Below are 8,219 nucleotides of genomic sequence, written 5' to 3' on the forward strand. Positions count from 1 at the left end.
TCATAAGGTATGTAGTACCAAAGTTGAAGAAATATCAAGATGTGGGCTAGAATTATTGCAACTGGTCAATTGACCTTAGGATAAAAAGTGCTTGACTTGTCTTCATATTGTGTCAGACCAGTACAAATTTGAGCCGACTTCAGGCTTTGGAAACACCTAAAATACATTTGGAAAAAGGGTCCAAGTTCATGATTGGGTTAACCTAGACCCACACCTATTTGTGCCTCTTCTAGGCAACATTATTGTGCTTGTGTGCTTGCTCTGTTTTCTTGTCAAAGAAATTCAAAACCAATTCAAAACAAGTATTCATCCAACACAATTTTCCATCAAGCATTTAACCAACACACAAAAATCAAAACAAAGTGCAAAACAAGATATCAAATTATATGACCATCCTTCAAATCTTGAGAAAGACGAATCTTCATCAACATATCAATTTGAAGAAAATACCATTGAGTTCAAAGACTTTCATTAAAACAAGGAAATTTTTCTATCTCAATAGACAAATTTTTATCTCACACAGAACCTTCTTACATCATATGTGTCTATATATTCAAGGAAAATCCAATGAGTTTGACAAAGAGCCTTTAAGAAATAGAGCTTTCACACAATACAGAGCTTTAAGTTATCACAAAAATAAAGGAGGCAAAATCAACCTTGCTTTCTTTCCAAACATATGCTTTACATATAACATAGCTCTAGAAGAACCACCAACCCTTGAACAAGAAGAGGAAGAATTTATCCCATTTGTAACACAAAGTTTTTATTGATGTTCACATTCTATCCACTTTCACATTCATACATCATCAATCCATTTCAACTCTCAAAAACATAAAAAGGTTTTGTCCTAAGTTCTTTTTTAGATATTGCTTAAATCAAAAGAACCCATCACTTTTTTTTAGAGTGTTTCTACATCTAGGATAAAACATCCAAAAGAAACATCTCTACGCAGGTTAAAACTAGTCTATGAGTGCATCCTGTCATGACTAGGTAGCTTGGTTTGTAACACATCTCAGACCTTTCTATACCTTATCACATCAACATTGTTGACAACACAAAAAGAAATTCATAAAAAGGACTTTGATAACATCAAACCTTTAGTGTTAGAGATCCATCTTCTAAACACTTCACAAAACATTTATCTTTCGGTTCATCACCAACTCATTATCACTTTCACCAAACTCCAAAAACAACTTTCAAACAAAATGGCTCACACCAGATCGAGAACCAGATAGCTAGAGATCGAAGAAGAGGAGGACGAAAATCTCAATGACTTTCAAGAAGCCATTGGAGGAGGTCCAAATGATGACGATCCTAGTACCCCAACTCCTGAAGCAATAGAAAGAGCACAATAGAACCCCAGATTTAATCAACTTTTTGATGAAATCCTCAAAAGCTATGCAGATGCTCACGTTTTGGGACTTGCTCAAGAGGGAGCAAAACTACCCTCTAATTTTGATACCGCACAAATATGACAAACATCAGAAAACCATAGCCGTAATGAGGGTGGAAGAGGTCAGGATAACTTCAGATATGACCTTCATCAATGGAATCCTCCCCCACCTCCTCCTCCTAACGTCATAGACATGTTGAGGAAACAAGTCGAGAATCTCGCTCAACAACTCCATAGTGGTGTGAAAACTACCTGGTTTTCACTTAATGATATTTGTCCCTATCCCTTTGATAGGAACCTACATATGCCACCCTTTCCATGAGAGTTTGAAATACCTAAGTTCAAAAAGTATCGGGGCAAAGGAGACCCTAGAGATCATGTCAAGGAATTTCACTCAGCTTTCCTCGAAGTAGCATATGAAGACACGTATCTAATGCGCTTCTTTCCTCACATTGTGGGGGGAACAACCACGCAATGGTTTTCCTGATTACCAGGTGGCATTAGAACATTTGAGGAACTAGTTCAAAAGTTCATTGCACATTATTAATATAACATAGAACGTGATGTTACCATGGCAGATCTATGTAATACCAAACAAAATCCAAGGGAGCTATTTTTCAGCTTTCCTACAATGGTGGAGACAACTATCTAGTAGACGTTCTCTTCATCTGCCTGAATGAGAGCTAGTAGAAATATTTTTTTCCAACTTGAATGATGAAATGGAATTCCACCTAGACATGAAGGGCACAGAGTCCTTTTGAAGACATGATCACCCAGGGATTAAAATGTGAAAGGGCTCTTATCAAGAAAGGACTCATCAAGATATACAATGAACCAAAAGATGGCCCTCACCCACGTTTTAACAATGATAAACCTAACTTCTGGAATAAGAACAAAAACATCATCAATGACGAGGTCGTAGATGCAAGGACCATAAAGAGTGCACAACCTGTGGTCAGATTTGCAGGGCAAAATCCCCCTCCTAAAAACAACACTATTGCTCCTCCACATAATCCAGGTCACAATGCACCGCAAGAGGAATCAAGACAATGAATACAAAATTATAAACCAAAATGTACACACACACACCCTTCAGGGAACCCATCGAAATGGTATTGCATCAATTGGTCTCTTCAAATCTAGTGACCTTACCAAAGACATCTACCTATGAACCTCAGGTCAAACCTTTGCAGTGAAGAGATAATGAATATTGTGAATTCCACCAAGGGAAAGGGCATAAAACAAGTAACTACCCAAAAACCCAAAAACCTCAAATAAATGATCATCTCATGTTCAAGAATCCACTTCCATCACAAGATCAAAGGGGTCCTTCCACCTCAGGGCGAAACATCGATACAACTGATTACACGTGAGCTGCCTATAATTATACTATATATGACGCCAATGAACAAATTGGAACCATCACCATCAAAAAATCACATCCTGAATGCAATGTTATTATGCGTCGCAACAAGCTCACCATAAAAGAAGCTCCACAAGGGTCAACACCCATCCTGAAGCAGTATAATCTTGTGGAGAAGTTAGATAAAACACACCCACTCATCTCCATACTAGAGCTTTTGTGCCTATCCCCGTCTCATAAAACAATCTTGGATCAAGCTCTCCAAGAAGTGTCAGTCCCTACCAATCTTAATATAAATCAATTTCAAGCTATGGTTGGTAATCTGAGGTCATCACCATGTCTCACTATTTCTAAAAGTGACAATACATCCTTTCAACAACCTCATAATGCCTCACTCCATATTCTAGGATTTATAAACCAACACAGGATCAAGCAAGTTTTGATTGACAATGGCACTAGTCTAAATATATGTACATTATAGCTGGTCACAACATTGGGATATGTAGTAGAATCAGTGGATCCCCACAAAAAGATAACCATAAAAGCCTATGATGATGCAGAGTGTTCTTCAAAAGGAGCAGTTGTGTTACCAATCCAAGTAGGCCCAATGGTGAAACACATCATCTGCCAAGTTTTGGACCTTCCTCTACCATATAATCTCTTGTTGGGAAGACCTTGGATACACGCCATACAAGCAGTCCCATCTACCTATCATCAGAGTATCAAGTTTCATCATAGCGGTTTAGAAATCACAATCTTGGGCGATGAAAATCCATTTGCATATTGTAACAATATTAACCATCAACCAGAGATCACTGTTCCTAACAATAGAGAAGTTAGAAAGACTTGTGCTGCCATTCATGTCTATTACTCTTCATGTTGGGCTCCTTCTAAGGCCTCTTACTTGAAGTTGGAAAGACTTGTGCTGCCATTCATGTCTATTACTCTTCATGTTGGGCTCCTTCCAAGGCCTCTTACATGAAGTTGGAAAGACTTGTGCGAGCTTTTCTTTGGGCCTCTGGTTCCGACCATCAAGGTTTTCACAAAGTCACTTGAGAGTATTGTTGTCTTCCCAAGGAGTCCAGAGGGCTTGACCTTATTTCTACCCAAAAACAAGGGCTTGCCTTATGTGCTAAATGGATAATTATGGCCTTATCTGGCGACGAGGCTTAGAAAATCCTTCTTTGGTATTGCATTTCTTCAGGATTTCTTGCCAATAGGTCATCTTGGAAGGGGATTGGTTTTCAAACCCTGCTCATTATGAAAGACCCTGTTAAGATCCAGGGTACTTTTGTTGTTAAGAGCATCTAGCATGCTTGGGAAGCTATTAAGCCTTGGCTTCGATGGGCGGGTGATGGTTTTCATGATGGGATCTCCATGAATCAACACAACCTCTGGTGGTCACCTCTTTTTCAGGTGCAAGGGTTACCGCTGGCCCAAATCCAGGGTGTTAGTGCTCTGCATTTTCACAAATGTAGCATTCGAACAACTAAGCATCTATTTTCTAGAGTTTCTATGAGTCTCTGGTTATGGGATGACCTCCATGTCCAGTTTCGTCTATCTCAACCTAATCGACAGACTTATAACCTTCTATTTTCGGCCTTACCCTCACATTTGTTACATAAGCTTGGAATTGAGTCTGTCAGACCTTGGTGGAAGGATTGGAAGTGGTATCCTTAGACTCCTTTCACTAGCTACAAACCCAAAATGGGTTATCTCTAGTTGGTTCATCATTTTCCTATGGTCCATATTCTCAACCAGCGATGGCACTTGCAGTCTTCTCAGAAATCCTAGAGACTCAAGTTTCTTGTTGTCTGGTTCACCACCACTCAACCCAAGATTGCACACTTTTCTTGGTGTGTGCTTTTTCAAGGGTTTCCTTTGGGTTCCATACTTAAGCATTTGGGGATTCCTAATCCTTAGTGCCCTTTTTGTGGTCACCCAGAAACTTTTATGCACATTTTTTGGTTCTGTAGAAGAGCTCAACAATACTGGAGCTAGATCCATGATTTCTTTCAGTCTTTTTGGCCTAAGCCCTTTTCTTGGCATATGGCTATTCTGCGAGATTCACCTAAAATCCTCTTCAAGTTTTCTTAGATATGGCATGCTTTCAGAATGGAGATCCTATTTACTCTTTGGAAAGATAGAAATGCAGTTCTTTTTACTCACAACTCTTTGGAAATGAATGTCTCACTTTATAGTAAAGATTGCATTTGTAATAATGTATTAATACAGATTTAGGTACAATCTGACAAAGTGGCTCTTGAGGTGGGCCACTTACAGGAGCTCCTTCAGCAATGGGGAAACACCCCTTGTGTGGTTGCCAAGTGTTATTAGATTCTATTTCTGTTGACTGCACTACGCCCTGTGGCCACCATCGTGGCCACAGTTCCTCCACCCGATGCTCATAGACCCCGTAGTCTTAGGCTCCTCACTGCTCCTCTCATAAGAGAGATGATGTGTGGAGGTGATGCTTGACTTCTCCTCCGTGTTGTGGCTCTGCCTCGAGGTGGCCTTCTACTGCTCTTGTGACTTTGGCTCCTGGTACTGGTGATGGCTCTGTGTGGCCTACTGCCACCACCTCCAAGTTTCCTCGCCTAGCTCTAGCTATTTTGCCTCCTAGGAGGGAGGAAGGAGAATAAGACAAAAACCCTGAAGATGGCTAGTATGTGCTGGACCCGACTCCTAGCCCCATTGATGTATGGGGCAAGAAAGATGATCCAGATCCTCCTCCTTCGGCTACCTTTGCTTTGGCTGCTTGACGGAGTTTTTTGATGAATAGCATTATTTTTTCACTTCCACTTCTTTCCATGTGACTCTCGTGGGGTGATCTTGTGTCCCTCCGCCTTTTTTTGTGAATATGTACTTTAATATTTTTATTTAATAGAGAAGGCCTATTCATAAAAGAAATTTAAAAAATTAGAAAATGTCTTAATTTTCATTGTTTTAATATGGTACTAATACCTTTTGTATTTGTGCATGCCTGGCTACCTTCTATTTTTATTTTCTTGCATTTTATCTATAATCCTATGCTTTCTTATATGCCATTTTCAGCTCTTGTGCTTTTCACTTGGTTTAGAGTTGTTTTTTGTCTATATGGTCTTATGATCTCATTGTCCATGATTCATGGAATTTCTATTTTGCAATGTCAGCAAATATTAAATCATTCTAGTTAATCAATGAAAGATCATGTTTTGTAATTTTATTTGCAAATGCCCATCAAATCTAGTCAGGAAACATCAATGTTCACAAGTCTCTACAACTCTTTTGCTACAAATAAATATTTGGGAAAATGTTGGATTCTCATTTGTTACATATTTCAAATATGATCTTGAACAATCTATAACTTATTCTCTTTGAGGATTCTTTTGACTATGCATGTTGTCTTATAGGGAAATACTTGCACATTCTTTCATTATATTGTCCACTTCCATATGTTTATTTGTCTTCACTGCATCATTATTTGTCTTGCTCGCGAAATCCTCTAGATTTTAGACAATTGTTTTTGGAATACAACTTTGGTGGACACATGAGCTTAGCATTCTACAGTTGTTTAGCAACCTCTTAACAACAATGCATATTTTTTATTCACTCGCAAATGAACTATAATATATATATATAAAATCCGGGATTCAGTATACATTATTTAAGCAATGCATTGTAACTTATTATAATTGACTTAAGAGAAATCTGACATAATGACTTGTCTAACATGATAAGTCTTTTTAATTTTCCATGGCCATGTTTTATTTATTCTTTGATATGTTATCTTGCTATCGAGTCTCTTTAGCTACTTTATAAACATTATGGTTTATTCTTAGTATTGAGAATTTACAAAAACAAAAATAGGAAACAAATATACTTTTCTTTCTTTTATATCGTGTAAGTGGTTTTTAAATTGACTGATTAAATTTACACCCTAAAAAATAACCTTGTATTGAAGTTTCAATAACTAGTACACAATAGTTTAGACCTTTTTGACAATTAATCAATCAATTTACAAAGAATGAATCACTTAAATGGTAGGAAAACAAAAAAAAGTATCTCTATTTCTTATTTCTATTTTTGAAAAATTCCAATATCAAGAATAAACCACCATGTTGAAGAAGCGATTGGAGAGACTAGATAACAAGAAATATAGTATTAATATAATAACATATGAAAGAATAAATAAAACATAGGCATGAAAAATTGATAAACCTTATGTTAGACAAGTCATTATACTAGGTTTCTCTTAAGCCAATTAGAACATTTTTTTATCAGCTACAATGCATTGCTTAAAACTGAATCCTAGATTACATATGTATTATAGTTAATTTGTGATTAGGATGTGGCACCAACTAGAACCCTTGATTACATAAGTCCATTTTCATTTTCTTGTGTAGTGCCGACTAGAACCCCTGATTTTCAGCACTGTAAAAATCTGTCTTTGAAATTATAAAAAAAAATCAATTTTTTTTCCGAATTTTTTTTAAAAATAACAAACATAAATTTGATTAATATTTCTATATTTATTTAGTTTACATCATTTCAAAAGTCAATTTAGAAGTGTCACTTTTCTGCAGTCGAAGTTAAATAGTTTTAGTTGTGTTAGGTGATGCATTTATAAAAGTGTGACAGAACATTGTGCTTTTAACCTATAGATAGATAGATAGATAGATATATAGATAGATATATAGATACATACATACATACATACATACATACATACATACATACATACATACATATATAGAAGCAAAAAAATATACAAAAAAAAGAAAAAAGAAAAAGAACACATAAAAATATATAAATGTATGTAAATGTATATATATATACATATATATACATGTACATATGAATATAAGAATAACTATAAATGTACATGAATAAATGAATAAATGCACAATATATGTATGTATGTATGTATGCATATAAAGAGAAGAGAGGGAAAAAATAACTAAAATGTATAAACATATAGGGGAGAGGGACTAGTAGTCATTAGGGCTAACTTCATCAACATGCAGCCCTCACATGGACTATCGTAAGACCTCCAGTCTTTTTAGAAATGTAAAATGGACACTTAACTATCTACAACTAAGGTTTGAAGGTGTGACTCATCATGCAACTCGTCAAAATAACACGTCTACTGTGAAGTGTCCAAAAAATGACTTTTAAAAGATTTGACCAAAACTTAATCTAAAAATGTCTAGTAATTGAAAAAATATATATAATTTCTTGTTACTAAAATATCATATTTTTATTTAGAATATAACTTACATGCAACATAAATGGACCAAATACATATTAGTAACCATAAATAGTTGTTATATCTAACTTGCAAATCCAACATAAATGGATCAATAGTTGAACAAAAAAAATTTGTTGTTATAAGAAAAATCATTATTATATAAAATACAACTTATATCCAACACAAATGGACCAATAGTCAAACACTAAAACTTGTCGAAAATCCTTCTCATT

Source organism: Cryptomeria japonica, chromosome 7 (genome assembly GCF_030272615.1).
Source record: "Cryptomeria japonica chromosome 7, Sugi_1.0, whole genome shotgun sequence".
Lineage (NCBI taxonomy): Eukaryota > Viridiplantae > Streptophyta > Pinopsida > Cupressales > Cupressaceae > Cryptomeria > Cryptomeria japonica.